This window comes from Arachis stenosperma, chromosome 5 (genome assembly GCF_014773155.1).
Source record: "Arachis stenosperma cultivar V10309 chromosome 5, arast.V10309.gnm1.PFL2, whole genome shotgun sequence".
Lineage (NCBI taxonomy): Eukaryota > Viridiplantae > Streptophyta > Magnoliopsida > Fabales > Fabaceae > Arachis > Arachis stenosperma.
In genome coordinates, this window is record NC_080381.1 from 104987983 (window position 1) to 105004087 (window position 16105).

A 16105-nucleotide genomic window follows, 5' to 3' on the forward strand; every position below is an offset into this window, starting at 1 on the left:
TTCCCTATTTCAAAAACCCAAAAATATACATTTTTCCATAACCAATAGTAAATCATACTTCCCTACAATTCCTTGAGAGATGACCCAAGGTTTCAATACTTCGGTTTTAAATTTTATTTGGTTTACTTTAGTGACAAACAAGTTTTTTGTACGAAAGGATTTTTGTTGGTTTAGAAGCTATACTTTCAACGAGAGCTTATTTGTAAAATTCTAGACCACACAAGAATCCGTTCGTCAAAATGGCGCTGTTGCTGGGAAATTGCAAACATGTGCCTTATTATTGGTTATTGTAGATATTTGCTTTTTTGTTTCTTTGTTGGTGTTTCTAGATTTAGGAGTTTATTTTCATTAATTTTTATTAGTTTTTATTTTCTTTAGCTACTATGAATTCTCACCCCTCTGGTTTCAAGTTTGGTTCCAATGTTATTGTAAGGAATGGAAGCAATAATGAGAACATGCATCAAGCTTGGAAGAATCAAAGATGGGAGGAGCCACAAGGATTTGATCAACCCTCTTGGCAACAATCCCCTCCAATGCGCTATAACCAACAACCATTCTATGATGCATACCAAGACAATAGTTATGGTGGACCTTTTTGTGACAACCAACCTCCACCAAATTACTATGGTCAAGAGCCATTCCGAGGTGCGTACCAAGATGATAGATATGGTGGACCCCCTTTATAGTTACCAACAAGCCCCACCATATGCTTATGAACTACCTCCTCAACATAACTCTGAACCACCCATACTCACAAGCCCTTTTTCACCATTCACCTCCATATGACCCGAACCATCATCCACCATACCAGCCACCTTATGAGTCATATGAACCATACATAAAGCCACCCGAATTCCAACCTAATTACTCCCAAGAACCACCACCTCCATATACACCATGTCCATATCCATCAATTCAAGAGCACTATGATCCTACTTATAATAGCCGAGCGTAACAAGACTCAAAGGATTGTCTCAAGGAAACAATGGATCAATTTCATGCAACCCTTCATCAACTGGAGCAAGTGATAAATCAATTAGCTTCCCCGATGTTTGGGCACTCAAGGAACTCTCACGGCTTCATGTGGAGAATCTACTAAAGAAAGTAGCATGAATGAGAAGCTAGAAACTCAAGTGGACAGTGAGTAGCATGACTTTGTATTGGAAAAATTGGAGGAAACTGAAATTGTCAAAGAAGAGGAAGTGGTTGAAGACTTAGGAGATGCTGAACCTCCATGGGAAAATCAAGTTATAGAGCCTCCTTCAAAGACGTTTGAAATTGATGTTGAGGAGGGTGTACAACTTCCAAGGCATATCATGGTTGAAGACTTGGAAGAGGTTGATCAAGAGATAGAGATTCAAGAAGAAGAAGCACAACCTCCCATGCCCTTGGCAAGCAACAAAGAAGAAATTGAATTGGAAGAAAGCTACCAAGAGGAAGAGGTTGAAATTGAAGAAGCTTGTAAAGAGGTGGAGGAATTCAAAGAAGAGCACAAGGGAGTGGAGCTTGCAAGATCATTAGAAACACCTCTTCCAAGGACATTACCGTCCAACACAACGTTCAAGTGGGTAAAATTCTCATCCTTGACCTTTACTTTCCCACTTGAATATGGGCTACTGGAGACGGATGGTCAACTTAGAGCTCCTGTGGTTTTAAGAGTAAGAGGGAGATGGTTAGTGGTAAGAGTTATCATGCAAGGTTCAATATGGTTGCATGCTCCAAATTGAAGTGCAAAGGTTAATGTAGAGCTCAATTGAATGGGTCTAGGAAGTTGTTTGGATGCTTCAGAGAGAATTCAGACTGCTTGCCACCCAGATTGAACAATATTGCTCAAAAAGAAGACGGGTGCAAAAGTAAATTTTGGGACCCCGGAATTCATTCCAACAGTCATCACTCTGTCAAGGTAATAATGGCGGTTCAAACCGCCATTTTAACCTATCTAAAAACCGCTGTTTTAACCCTGAAAATAACGGCAGTTTGAACCGTCGCTTTAACAAACAAGAAAATGTCTTTATTTGGAAATAATGGCAGTTTGAACCACCGTTTTAACCTATCAAAAAACCGCCGTTTTAACCCTGAAAATAATGGCGGTTTGAACCGTCGTTTTAACCTTTTCAAAAACCGCCATTTTAACCCAGGAAATTGTGGCAGTTTTCAGAAAACCGCCGTAATAACTAGAATAGCTCCTAGAATTACGTCGTTTTACGAAACCGCCATTCTTGATAATTATGGCGGTTCAAACCACCGTAAATATAAAAATACCCGCCGTTTTTACCAGAATTTTTCGTAGTGATTAGCGAAGACTTTCACCTTAAAATTGCTGATTTTGCGATTGCTTGTGAGGAAGCATATTGCTACAATGCTTCTGTAAGTATAGAAAGGCACTGCAATGCTTTCATTATGTTTGTCTTCTAAACCTCCCAAGCTTATCAAACCTTTGACTCGCCTTTCACTATCATGCAAGCTCTTTTGTATTAGAATGTTCGCCTTGTCTGAATTCCATAGCTCATTTTGATTAGGATTTAAGAACATAGTTGTGTGAGTAATTCAATGCTCAAAACCAAAATTTAAGTTCTTACCAATCTTGGGGTTTGTCTTTATTCTCCATACATAATCAAATATCACTGGAAATGCTAGCAAAAGCATGACTGTAAGAGTTACAACCAATAAAAATTTGTGGTTTTTTTATTCCTCGCCTGTGAAAGCAAGGAAAAAGGATAAAGATCATCAAAATGATGTAGCCAAAACACCTTCTTTCAGATGACAGATTCAAAATACCTTTCCAAGATGAGGTGCCATTCCAGGAGTTGAAAAGCACTTGTCAACTTTAAGGTTATTATTACCACTTGTAATAATTAATACAAATACAAATTCTATTAGATATGAATAACATAAGCACAAAAAATGAAAAAGCCTAACACATAGCTTAGGGTTTTATATTATCGGCATTAAAACTAAAAAGTTATCATTGCTAAAGCATGTAAGATAAGCTTTATATCTCCTCTGCATAACTAATGGCATACAAATGTATCATAACTAACATAAGCATGTGATTAACAAAACACATTTTCCTAGATCAGCACACCTGAGTTTGACATGTCAAAAACTATGAAAATCTGAATCTCAAGGGAAAATACTATAATGGGAAAAAGCTATAATACCAATTCATATGATGAACATTACAAACACACATAGAAGAGAGAGAGAGAGAGAGAGAGAGAGAGAGAGAGATCAGTTTATTACTAGCAATCTCCTCAATAAGTTCTTTGCTACCAACTATATTGGCTCCAGCATTTCTAGCTTCTTCTACTTCTGCCCCTTCTGCAAAAAATAGCCACACTGACAGCCTAAAAGATGTAAATAATTAGACTACAAATCAAGCATATTTGTCAATGTATTGACTACAAAAATAGCATTCCAATGATTTATATTTGTCAATGTATTGGGTTTGCTAAGGGCCTTGCAGCAATATAAGTGAATACAATATAATGTATTGACTATTTCTTGAGCTGTCAAAACCATGTACAATTCCTCTACCCCTTTTCCATTGCTTGATTCAGCTGTCAAAACCATGTATAATTCCTCTCCCAGGCTTGCCTTTCCAGCCTGAAAATGCAAAGAGATTATTTTAGTCAATGATTCAATGAAGATTGCATTACAGTGCACGAAAAGTTTATCTAGCATTATGATTGCATATTTCTTGATCCAAGAATGAAAAAACTTGTAAATTTTCTTGTGTTACCAGATTAAGAATTAAGAACCAATACTATTCCTTATAATGGAATGCTCTATTCATGTTCATAGTTTATACCTAACCATAGATCATCCTATTTTTCTGTTTTCTTTAATCATCACTAATGGGAATATAGTGGTTGAGGTTAACGAAAACATATAATTCCAAGTCTTCAAAGTTCCAAGTCTCACCTTTAGAAGTGCATCTTTAATAATTGTTGGCATAGGAATTTCAAGAAAAATATTATCATTTATCGATTTGGCAGCCTTGAATATTTGGTGTACCACTCTTCACCCGATGAATCAACCTCTTTCGTTCAGTGTCTGAAAGCCCATTACTTGGTACTTGGGGTGAGGGCAACCACCATTTTTTACTTTGTCTTACACTCGTGCTCTTTCTTTCTGCCCGGCTTCCTCCCTCTTCATACCAGAACTCAGTATTCACCATGGATTCTAGTGTCTCTTGTCAATCAAAATATTAAGATGTCAATATAGTCTACATAGTGATTCCACAGGATGTTTATAAAATGAAGATTTTGACCTACAATAAGCATAGTGTCCAATTTCTGAAGTGCTGGAAGACTCATGTAGACATCAAAACGAGCTTTCGAGGTCATTATTTGTTCAAACACTGTGACTATCTTATTATACTACAATGTGATTCATATAAAATGTTAAATCATTTCCATTCCAGATCAAATGTAACAATACCTCAAAGATTCCACCATTAGTAGCATTTTGCTTTGCAGGAACCAACTCAACCATATACTTTGTAGGAGACAGCAGCCAGTCCATTTCTCTTTGCCATTTACTCTTACGTTTTTCAGGTAACGGTTCCAATTTCCACAACTCGCCAAATAACGTCAATGCATATTTTGGGATTATAAAGGCATATAAATTTTAGAGACATATTTTTTGAAAATATATGTAATTTTCTCAAATATAAATGGAACTGAGAGATTGAAAAAAAGTTAAAAAGCATCGAAAGCAAACCTAATAGGCTAGAGATGGCATTAAACAAAGCTAAAGCTGTATTAAGGCCCTTATTTCCTCCTTGAATACAATATAAGTGAATCTTGTAACAGACATTAGGTTTAAAAAAATAAATAAAAACAATTTATAAGATTAATGCAGTATTTTGCATTCAAATACAATGGTAAGTTACCTTAAGCACTCGATCATGCGTTGTCAACCATTCAAATACGGTCAGATTTAATTTACAGTGAGCAAATAAGAAAGTATCGGTTCACCGAACAAGAATTAATACAACGATTAAGAGAATAAACAATTCATCAAACACTTGGAGTGCTTGCAAATTTGAAACAAGGTTCATCAATTAAGAGATAATAAAACTTATTGAATGTTATATCATATAGCAAAGCATTAAGAATCTAAAAATGAAAAACAAAGAAAATGAATAAAAAGGAAAAAGATAAAGAGAACTGAAAATTGAGAATGAGTGGAACGAAGAAGAGCATGCAGAAGCAAGAGAATGCCGATGGAGAACACAAGAGTCATTGGCAGAGAAGAGTTGACAGAAGAGGTTCTTTCTCTTGGTCTCAAAGGCTTGGGCATTGCAACGAGATCTAGAAACGCGTTGATAAAGGAAGCATCTAGGCTTGATCTCATTAGCTTTCTGGAAACAGCATAAAGGAGATAAACTTTAGTAGTGACGACGGCAGCAATGACGGAGGAGGCGGCGATGGCGGCTGATGCACCATTATTTCGTGGTTCATCTTGTGCTTAATTGAGTGGATTTTATCCACTAATCTCACACTTATTCATTGAATTTTCATGGTTTTACTTTTTCCTTCCGAATTTTGTGCTATGATTGGAAACATGTTTCTTTGGTCTTAATTTAGCTATGTTTAATTCTCCTTTATACCATTTGATGCCGTGATCCGTGTGTTAAGTATTTCAGGCTTCATAGGGCAGGAATGGCTTAGAGAATAGAGAGGAAGCTAGCAAAAATGGAAGGAACACAAGAAACCAAGAAGATGACTAGCAAACACCGATGCGGAGTCACAGACGCATAACTCACGCGACCGCGCGAAATGGAGAAAATCGCAGTGACGCATTCGCGTGCCTAACGCGAACACATGGATTGGAATCTGCACGAACGACGCGAACGCGTGGCAAGGAAAACGCTGAATGACGCGCATGCGTGGGTGACGCGTACGCGTGACATGCGCGATCTGCATAATTAACAGAAATCGCTGGGGGCGATTTCTGGGCTGTTTCTGACCCAGTTTTCGGCCCAGAAAATATAGATTAGAGGCTATAAAGTGGGAGAATACATCCATTCATGAAGACAACATTCATTATACACAATTTTAGGATTAGATGTAGTTTCCAAAGAGAGAGGCTCTCTCCTCTCCCTTAGGATTTAGGATTTAGGATTTCTATTAGTTTTAGGATTATTCTTCTTCATTTCAGGTTCAATGTTACTTTGATTTATGTTTCTCTTCTACTTTTAGATACTCTAATGCATTTACTTGTATTTGACTCATGTTTCCGAATTGGCTTATGAACCCTTTCATGTTAGATTTGAATTTATGTTTAAATATAATTTGAGGTATTTCAGATTTATGATTTTTACTTAGCTTTTTATATTATTGGCTTTAATTGATGAATTGATTAATTGGAGACACTTGAGTTATCAAACTCATTATGATTGATAATTGTTATCTTTGCTAATTAATTTGAATTCCAATAACTCTAGTCTTTTTTTAGGAATTGACTAGGATAATAGGAATCAAATTGATTCATCCACTTAACTTACCTTCATAGTTAGAGGTTAATAAGGCGGGAGCAAAATCAAATTCTCATCATAATTAATAAGGATAACTAGGATAGGACGTCCAGTTTTCATATATTGTCAAGAGTTTTTCTAGTTATTAATTTATTTTTCCTGCAATTTATTTTCCCTGTTCAACCTTTCAAAAACCCAAAAATATTATTTTTCATAACCAATAATAAATCATACTTCCCTGCAATTCCTTGAGAAGACGACCCGAGGTTTGAATACTTCGGTTATAAATTTTATTGGGTTTTGTTACTTGTGACAACCAAACTTTTGTACGAAAGGATTCTCTGTTGGTTTAGAAACTATACTTACAACGCGATTATATTCTTGTGAATTTCTTTACCGATAGAAATCCGATCGTCAGCGGCATAAATGGCGGTGGAGATGGCTATCGCAATCTTAGGGTTTTACCGTTTTAGTGAGCTCTCATCCTCTGCTCTTTCTCTTCAAGTGTTTTCTTAGATTTTGAAAAGAGTTTTAATTATTTAGTGATTTTTTTGTGACTAATTATCTAGTAATTTAAATGGTAATAATGGGTTTTATTGTGTTATTTTATAGGGGTTTATCAAAATGTCACAATAAAATATATTATGGAGGGTTTTAAAACCTCTCACTAAAAGACACCCATAAATATATATAAATTTTATAGTGATAGCCAATTCTCCATTAATTCAGCACAAAACAGCAAATCATGAATACAGTTAACCATTTTCAAATAATTTTAGCAGTAGTTATAACAAATCAACAATTTCAACACTTCAGCTCAAACGAATTCAGCAACAATTTTCAGCAATACAATTCAATCTAAACACTTTTCAAAACCTAGTAACCTAAGTTAATCCTATCTTACATCCTAAATCCAGAAAACAAAAAACTAAGCTGAACTAATAATGAAATTGATTGAAAATTAAAACTGAATTCTAATCAAAACTAAACCAAATTAAATTGAAATAAAGGAATTAAAAAATTGAGTTTGTTTAAAACATGTACAGAATAAGAGTAAGAAATTAGGGAAAACGTGGAGGTTGCAACGGTGGTGGAGACAGCCAGAGTGCGTCTCCAAGCTCGCTAGAAGGAGGAGGAACGAACAGGGGCTATCCTCTGTTGCGTTGAAACTTGGCTGAGCTCAGGGAGCTTCGCCTGCTCTACTTGTTCAGTGTTGGAGAGCAAGACAGGGTGACACAAAGCGAAGGCCTGGAGCTGGGGTTCGCTGGCCCTGAGATTGCTGGCGACAACGAAGCAGGGGTAGGTGTGAAGGTCTAGTTCACGGAAAGAGGAGAAGAGGGTTGGTGTGGCTGAGGAGAATAGAAAGGACTTCGCGTTGGGTGGTTCGGTGACAATGACAACGGAGAGAAGTGTGGACGACACGACTGTAAGGTGGAAGAGAGAGAGTAGGGAAAGAATTTATGTACAGTTATAGAAGTGTGAGAGAAACGGAAAGATTTCTCCTTTTCTAATTAGGGTTTTATTTAATTAGCTCTTAATAATTATAATTTTAAATTTAAAAAATTTAAAATTAATTATTAAATAAAGTTGTTTAAAAAATTATCTCGATAATGTTGTCTGTTTATACTTTTTCTTATTTTATTTATTTAAAAAAACATCCAAGTTTCGCGTAGCCCACATTTCTCATTACTTCATTGTAGATTGTCTATGGCTTAAGTTTAAGATCCCTTACCTTTTATTATCCCTCATCTTCTGTTCTTAATCCAACTTTTATACTTTGTTCAAACTCCCTGTACATAATCCTGCGTCGTTTGAACAGTTTTCATCGTACGCTCTTCATATTCAGCTGGGTTATGAAAATAAACAATTCTATTTTGTAACCCTAAGGCATAATCGATCCTTCTGAACCTAATATCAATTGCAAATGCCTAGTCACATACAAACAAATAATTAAAAAGAAATTGAAGGAAAAAAAAGAACAATGGAGGAAGTTTTTTAAGGTACTTTGCCTTCTGGAAGGAATTGAAGAAACAATGGAAAATGAACAGTTGGGTGAAGGTAACAGGTGGAAGGAAAAAGTTAGGCGGATAAAATTTTTTATTTTGTATTTGTTATTTTTATTAGAGTTAAAATTGTCGAAAATTTAATGAAGGGATCATTTTAAAGCTATTTTTAACATTGAAAACGATCTTGAAAAATAAAGACGATTTTGATTTTTTACCAACCATCTTTGATAACAAAAATAGTGCTTAACCGTATAAAAATTAGTATTTTGATCTCTCAATTGGAATCAGCATCTCTAAATATTGTTTATTGGTATACAACAAAAAACGTTGTATAAAATAGAATTGAATCAATATTACGTCTATAAAATTTGTAAATTAAGGTGGTTTATGTTGCTACTATAATATATGTATTGTTAGTGGCGATTTTGGCAATTTTGGTAGTTTTAAAGCGCCATTATGTATTTTAATTAATTAAAAAAAAAGTCCAATTTAAACCTAATTGCTAGTAGAATGCGTGAATAGTAAGCTTCTTCTCCAGTGGCTTTTGTCAAGCTTCTCCTTCGTCGATGCAAGTTTCTCCTCCATTGTGCTTCTATGCTCTGTATTGTGCAATATGATAGCTTTTGCATTCTGTGGTACGCGATCTTATCCAAGTGCGTCTTCTCACTTCTATATTTTTATACAAAATTCAAATATTTTTTATTCATCTTCTTTTGATTTATGATTTGTTAATTTCTCTATGTGCGTTAGTATACTATTGATTTCCTGTTATGTGTTAACTCTCTTCTCAAACATTATTTTATGTTTTAACTAAACTATTAGAGTGATATATAATTATTTTAACTGAATATAATTGAGTTCTAAAAATGTCACGTCAAACAAAAAAATTGTTCTAAAATGACATAAAATTTCCATTTTAATCAGAGTGGTGGTTAAAATATCATTTATGAGCAAACGTTTTCTATTTTAATTAGGTCAAAACTAGACCGTAAAAAATGTTATTTTCTCCTTATAAAAACGATGATTGAAAAAAACTGCTATTTTAAACATTTGAAAAATACTTTTTCAAAAATTATCGTTTTAAACAATAAAAATTAACATTTTATCTTCTTAAAACGCCTGTGGATCATTCTAACTATTGTTTTAAGAATTTTGTTAGATAAACAATGATTTTGTGAAAAATGTGAATAATGAATTCTAAAATTAGCCCAAAACATTACATCTCAAATGATCCACTTAAATCTTAATATTAGGATAATCATTTGTATACCTACTGAATTGAACATTTGATATATTTATTATTCACATTATTTAATATTTTCATTATCTACTTATACTTTTTCCTATTTTAAATATGATAAAAAAAAAAAAAGACCGCATTAACCGTAATAATTATGACGATGTTATGAAAACTCCTGTAATAACCAAAGCAACACTTATAGGATTATGCCATTTCCAACAATGGCAGTGAAAAAACTGCGGTAACTATCCAAAAAACAGCCATTTTAAACATAATTTTTTGTAGCGCTTATTCTAATTATAAACTCCTGGTATATTGAAATTTATGGATTTGAGTGTTGGTTCTGAAACAAATGGATTATTTCTGTAGATTCAGCTTCTGTGACGAAGGTTAGCTTTCTCAAAGTTTCATAGATGTTTTTGATCCTTTCACTTTCTTGTGCGGTAGCTTTAGACCTTTAATTTAAACTTAATCTAAACTTGATTAGATGCGTCTAGGCTACTCTAGATTATTAACTATATCGTCAGTTGCGTGTCAGCTACACTACATATTATGATCGTATTTCGCTTTAAGGAAAAAAAAATATATTTTATGCATCGTCTATTCCTCTTTGGTTAATATGCTACTATCATTGTATAAGAATTTAGAATGAGTTTAATTAGCATTAATAATTAATCATTGATTATTTATATGCTGTTCGCTTTTCTTAATTATTTCTTTAATCCTTAATGAATTGGAACTGAAAGAAATAAATATCATCAGCTATATATGGCTTATGTGAGACAATTAAATTAAGTACAAGCTACGGAAACATAATTTGAATGATCAAATTAATCAAGAATCTATCGGAGCACTGAATTTTCTTTTTATTTTTAAGTGTCATTTTGACTTTTTTATGCTACATGTTCTTATATGATAAAATATATCATTTTTTATAAGTAGCAAATAACTTGTACATTTGATATTTTATTCTTTGTAGTTGGTATAAAAAAATTGGATAAAAAGAGTCACTTCTAGTAAAATTATTAAATTTAAAGTATCAAAATATATTTTTTTAGGTAAACTTGAAAAAAACCCATCAAAATTTGATAGATCTCTATAACTTTTTTCAAGCATGTCTCCTTATATTTATACGTAATACGTTTTGTCAAATGAAGATGATTTTTCAGTAGTCAAAATATTATTTTTTTCTTTTTCAAATTTATTTTGTCAAAAACTGATTCTTTAGAAAGTTAAAATAATTAATTATTTCTTCAATTAATATATATCAATGGATTTTTCTTTTCGCTAACAAACTCTTATTGGTTACCAACAAAAGTTAAATCCATAGACTACATTACTACAAAAGTTAACCCACTTGTGTCTCCAAATTTCTGATGGAGGATCTTGTTTCATTTATAAAACTAAGAGTGGCCTTAGATAGATCAGAGACTATGTTTGCTAAGCCAGAGAGGCTCTGCTCAGAATTCTCTGTCTGTTGTTGAGAAGATGATGGAAAAGGTTTGCTATTGCCAAACCTATTTCTCCTACAATTATTGTTATTGAAGCCTTGTTGAGGCTTCTGTAGATCTTTCCATGAGAAATTGGGATGATTCCTCCATGAAGGATTATAGGTGTTTCCATAGGATTCTCCCATGTAATTTACCTCTTCCATTGCAGGATTCTCAGGGTCATAAACTTCTCCTTCAGAGGAGGCTTCTTTAGTACTGGCAGATGCAGCTTGCAATCCAGTCAGATTCTGAGAAATCATATTGACTTGTTGAGTCAATATTTTATTTTGAGCCAATATGGCATTCAGAGTGTCAATCTCAAGAACTTCTCTCTTCTGAGTCATCCCATTATTCACAAGATTCCTTTCAGAAGTGTATATGAATTGGTTATTTGCAACCATCTCAATGAGTTCCTAGGCTTCTGCAGGGGTTTTCAGATGAAGAGATCCACCAGCAGAATGGTCCAATGACATCTTTGACAACTCAGACAGACCATCATATAATATACATATGATGCTCCATTTTGGAAGCATGTCAGAAGGACACCTTTTGGTTAATTGCTTGTATCTTTCCCAAGCTTCATAAAGGGATTCACCTTCCTTCTATTTGAAGGTTTGGACTTCCACTCTAAGCTTGCTTATCTTTTGAGGTGGAAAGAATTTGGTCAAGAAAGCATTGACCAACTTGTCCCAAGAGTTCAGGTTTTCTCTAGGTTGTGAGTCCAACCATGTTCTAGCTCTGTCTCTTACAGCAAAGGGGAAAAGCATAAGTCTGTAGACCTCGGGGTCAACCCCATTGGTCTTAACAGTATCACAGGTTTGCAAGAATTCAGCTAAGAACTGATGAGGATCTTCTGATGGATGTCCATGAAACTTGCAATTCTGCTGCATTAGAGAAACTAATTGAGGCTTAAGCTCAAAGTTCTTTGCTCCAATGGTAGGAATTGAGATGCTTCTTCCATAGAAGTTGGAAGTTGGTGTAGTATAGTCACTAAGCATCTTCCTTGCACCTCCGCCATTCTTATAGGGTTCGGCCATGTCTTCTTCTTTTTCAAAAATTTCTGTCAGGTCCTCTCCAGAGTGTTGTGCCTTAGCTTCTCTTAGCTTTCTCTTCAGAGTCCTTTCATGTTCAGGATCAGCTTCAACAAGACTGTCTTTATCCTTGTTCCTGCTCATATGAAAAAGAAGAGAACAGAAAAGAAGAGGATTCCTCTATGTCACAGTATAGAGATTCCTTTATGTGAGTAGAAGAAGAAAAGAATAGAAGAATGAGGTAGAGGGAGAATGAGAATAATTTGAACATAGAGGGAGAGAGAGGGTTCGAATTATTAGTAGAAGCGAAGTGTTAGCAAATAAATAGAAAGAGATGAGAGAGAGAGAGAGTTTTCGAAAATTAAAATTAAAATAATTAGTTAATTAAAAAGATTTTTGAGAAAGTGGTTAGTGATTTTCGAAAATTGTAAGTGGAAAAGTGGTTAGGTGGTTTTGAAAAAGATAAGAAATAGTAATTAGTTGAAAAAGATTTGAAAATAAATTTTGAAAAGATAAGAAGTTAGAAAAAGATTTTGAAATCAAAATTTTAAAAAGATATGATTGAAAAAAAAGATTTGATTTAAAAAAAAAGATATGATTAAAAAAGATTTGATTTTAAAAAGATTGATGACTTGACTAACAAGGAATTAGAAGATATGATTCTAAAATTTAAAGATTGATCCTTTCTTAACAAGAAAGTAACAAACTTGCAATTTTTTGAATCAAAACATATGAGATAAGATTAAGAAAAAGATTTTTGAAAAAATTAGTTTGAAAATTTTCAAAAACATAAAAAAAATGAAAAAATGAAGGTTTAAAATATGTTTGATGCAAAAAGTTATGAATTAAAACATGAAAATTTGAAAAAATTTTAATTGGAAACAAAATCACCTCCCTTGTGTCATCCTGGCGTTAAACGCCCAGGATGCTATCCATTCTGGCGTTTTAACATCCAGAATGCTACCTCTTTGGGCGTTTAACGCCCAGCCAGGTATCCTGGCTGGCGTTAAATGCCAGAAATCCTTTTTTACTAGGCGTTTTTCTAAACGCACAGAATGCTGCCTGTTCTGGCATTAAAAGCCCAGAATGCTGCCCATTCTGGCGTTTAATGCCCATAATGATACCAGCATTGGCGTTAAACACCCAGAATGATAGCCATTCTGGCGTTTAATGCCCAAAGTGCCTCTTTACTGGCATTTTGACGCTAGTGAGCTCTTTTTCTCTGTGATTCTTCTGCCTTATGTTTTTAATCTTCATTTCTCTGTATTATTTACTTGAAAAGATATATTATTATTATTTTTTTTTATTTTTGAATTTTTAATAAGGAGATAGAAAAACAACAAAATGAAATAAAACATAAAAATGCAAGATCAAGACAAGTAATGCATGCAAGGACACTTTGAATGTCAAGATGAACACCAAGAACACTTTGAAGATCATGATGAACATCAAGGACATATTTTTGAAAAAATTTTAAGAAAAGAAAGACATGCAAGACACCAAACTTAGAAATTTTGAATGTTCAAAAACTATGATTTTGAAAATGCATAAGAAAAACAACATAAAACACAAAACAGGAAAATCATGAGATCGAACATAGGAAATCATCAAGAACAACTTGAAGATCACAGAAGAACACAATGCATGAATATTTTATTTTATTTTTTTTCAAAAATAAAAAATAAAAAATAAAAATTACCCAATCTAAGCAACAAGATAAACCGTGAGTTGTCCAAACTCGAACAAGCCCCGGCAACGGCGCCAAAAACTTGGTGCACGGAATTATGATACACAACTCCGATACAACTAACCAGCAAGTGCACTGGGTCGTCCAAGTAATACCTTACGTGAGTAAGGGTCGATCCCACGGAGATTGTCGGCTTGAAACAAGCTATGGTCATCTTGTAAATCTCTGTCGGGCGAATTCAAAATGTTATGAGAGTTTAGATAATTAAAAGATAAATAAAACATAAAATAAGATTGGGATACTTATGCAAATCATTGGTGGGAATTTCAGATAAGCGTATGGAGATGCTTTGTTGCTCTTGAACTTCTGCTTTCCTATTGCCTTCATCCAATCATTCATACTCCTTTCCATGGCAAGTTGTATGTTGGGGGATCACCGTTGTCAATGGCTACCGTCCGTCCTCTCAGTGAAAATGGTCCGGCTACGGGTTACGTAGGGCTAATCATCTGTCGGTTCTCACTTGTGTTGGAATATGATCCAATGATCCTTTTGCGCACTATCACTGTGCTCAACATTCATGAGTTTGAAGCTCGTCACAGTCATCCCATCCCAGATCCTACTCGAAATATCACAGACAAGGTTTAGACTTTCCAGATCTCAAGAATGCTGCCAGTTGGTTCTAGCTTATACCACGAAGACTCTGATTTCATATAATTGAAAGGCTCTGTTGTCAGGAGAGGCAATCATGTGTTGTGAACCAAGAACCCAAGAGATACACACTCAAGCTCTCGCAGATAAAACGGAAGTGGTTGTCAGGAACGCGTTCATAAAGGAGGAGGATGATGAATGTCACGGATCATCACATCCATCAGGTTGAAGTACGAGTGAATATCTTAGAATAAGAATAAGCGTGAATTGAATAGAAAAACAATAGTACTTTGGATTGATTCATGAGGAACAACGGAGTTCCACACCTTAATCTATGAGGTGTAGAAACTCCACCGTTGAAAATACAAAAGTGATGAAGGTCCAGGCATGGCCGAATGGCCAACCCCCAAAACGTGATCAAGAGATCAAAAGTGATCCAAAGATAGTCTCAAAAATGATCTAAAGATCTAAATACAATAATAAAAAGTCCTATTTATACTAAACTAGTTACTAGGGTTTACAGAAATAAGTAGATAGTGCAAAAATCCATTTTCGGGGCCCACTTGGTGTGTGCTTGGGCTGAGCATTGAAGCTTTCATGTGCATAGGCTTTCCTTGGTGTTTTACTCCAGTTTTGGTGCTAGTTCTGGCGTTTTATGCTAGAAAAGGGTCTCTGACCGGCGTTTAGACACCAGTTTGGGCCATCAAATCTTGGACAAAGTATGGACTATTATACATTGCTGGAAAGCCAAGTTGTCTACTTTCCAACGCAATTGAGAGCGAGCCGATTGGGCTTCTGTAGCTCTAGAAAATCCATTTCGCGTACAGGAGGGTCAGAATCCAACAGCATCTGTAGTCCTTTTTCAGCCTCTGAATTAGACTTTTGCTCAGATCCCTCAATTTCAGCCAGAAAATACCTGAAATCACAGAAAAACACACAAAATCATAGTAAAGTCCAGAAATGTGAATTTTGCATAAAAACTAATAACAATATAATAAAAACTAACTAAAATATACTAAAAACTATGTAAAAACAATGTCAAAAAGCGTATAAATTCTCCGCTCATCATAACGTTAGTATTACAGTTATGGTTATGAATTGCTTATATTTTTATTCTTTGTTGCTGTTGTAGTTTGTCTCTTTAAAATAAAAAAAAAGAGTTGTCGTCTGTGGGTTGTCTCTTTGCTGCTGCTGCTTCACTGCATCGGCCGTTTGTGGGTTGTCATCTGTGGTAAGTGTTCTTCTCTAATTTTCTGTTGCTTAGTTAGGACTTTGGCTGTTGGGTATTTTTGTTGGATTTAAGAAGAAGAAAGGAAAGTGGTGATGTTTGTGCATTGTTCAAAAACTATTTTAAGGCTTTATTTGGCTAATAAGATAGAAAGGGAAATTTGTATTTGGCCGTTTGTGCATTGTTCAAATTTGTATTGTTCAAAAACTGTTTGTGCATTGTTCATTTTGAGTTCTAGTTAGCAAAACTCATCATTGTACTAATTGTTTTAGATTTTTTCTTGGGGATAGA

At 34.5% G+C, this 16105-nt stretch overlaps 1 non-coding gene across 1 annotated transcript; it reads left to right on the forward strand.

The window, feature by feature from the left end:
* Positions 1–11747: 11747 nt before the first annotated feature.
* Positions 11748–11855, forward strand: LOC130983745 (small nucleolar RNA R71). The gene has a single exon (XR_009087723.1). It is a non-coding gene; the product is annotated as a small nucleolar RNA R71 (small nucleolar RNA).
* The last annotated feature ends 4250 nt before the right edge of the window (positions 11856–16105 follow it).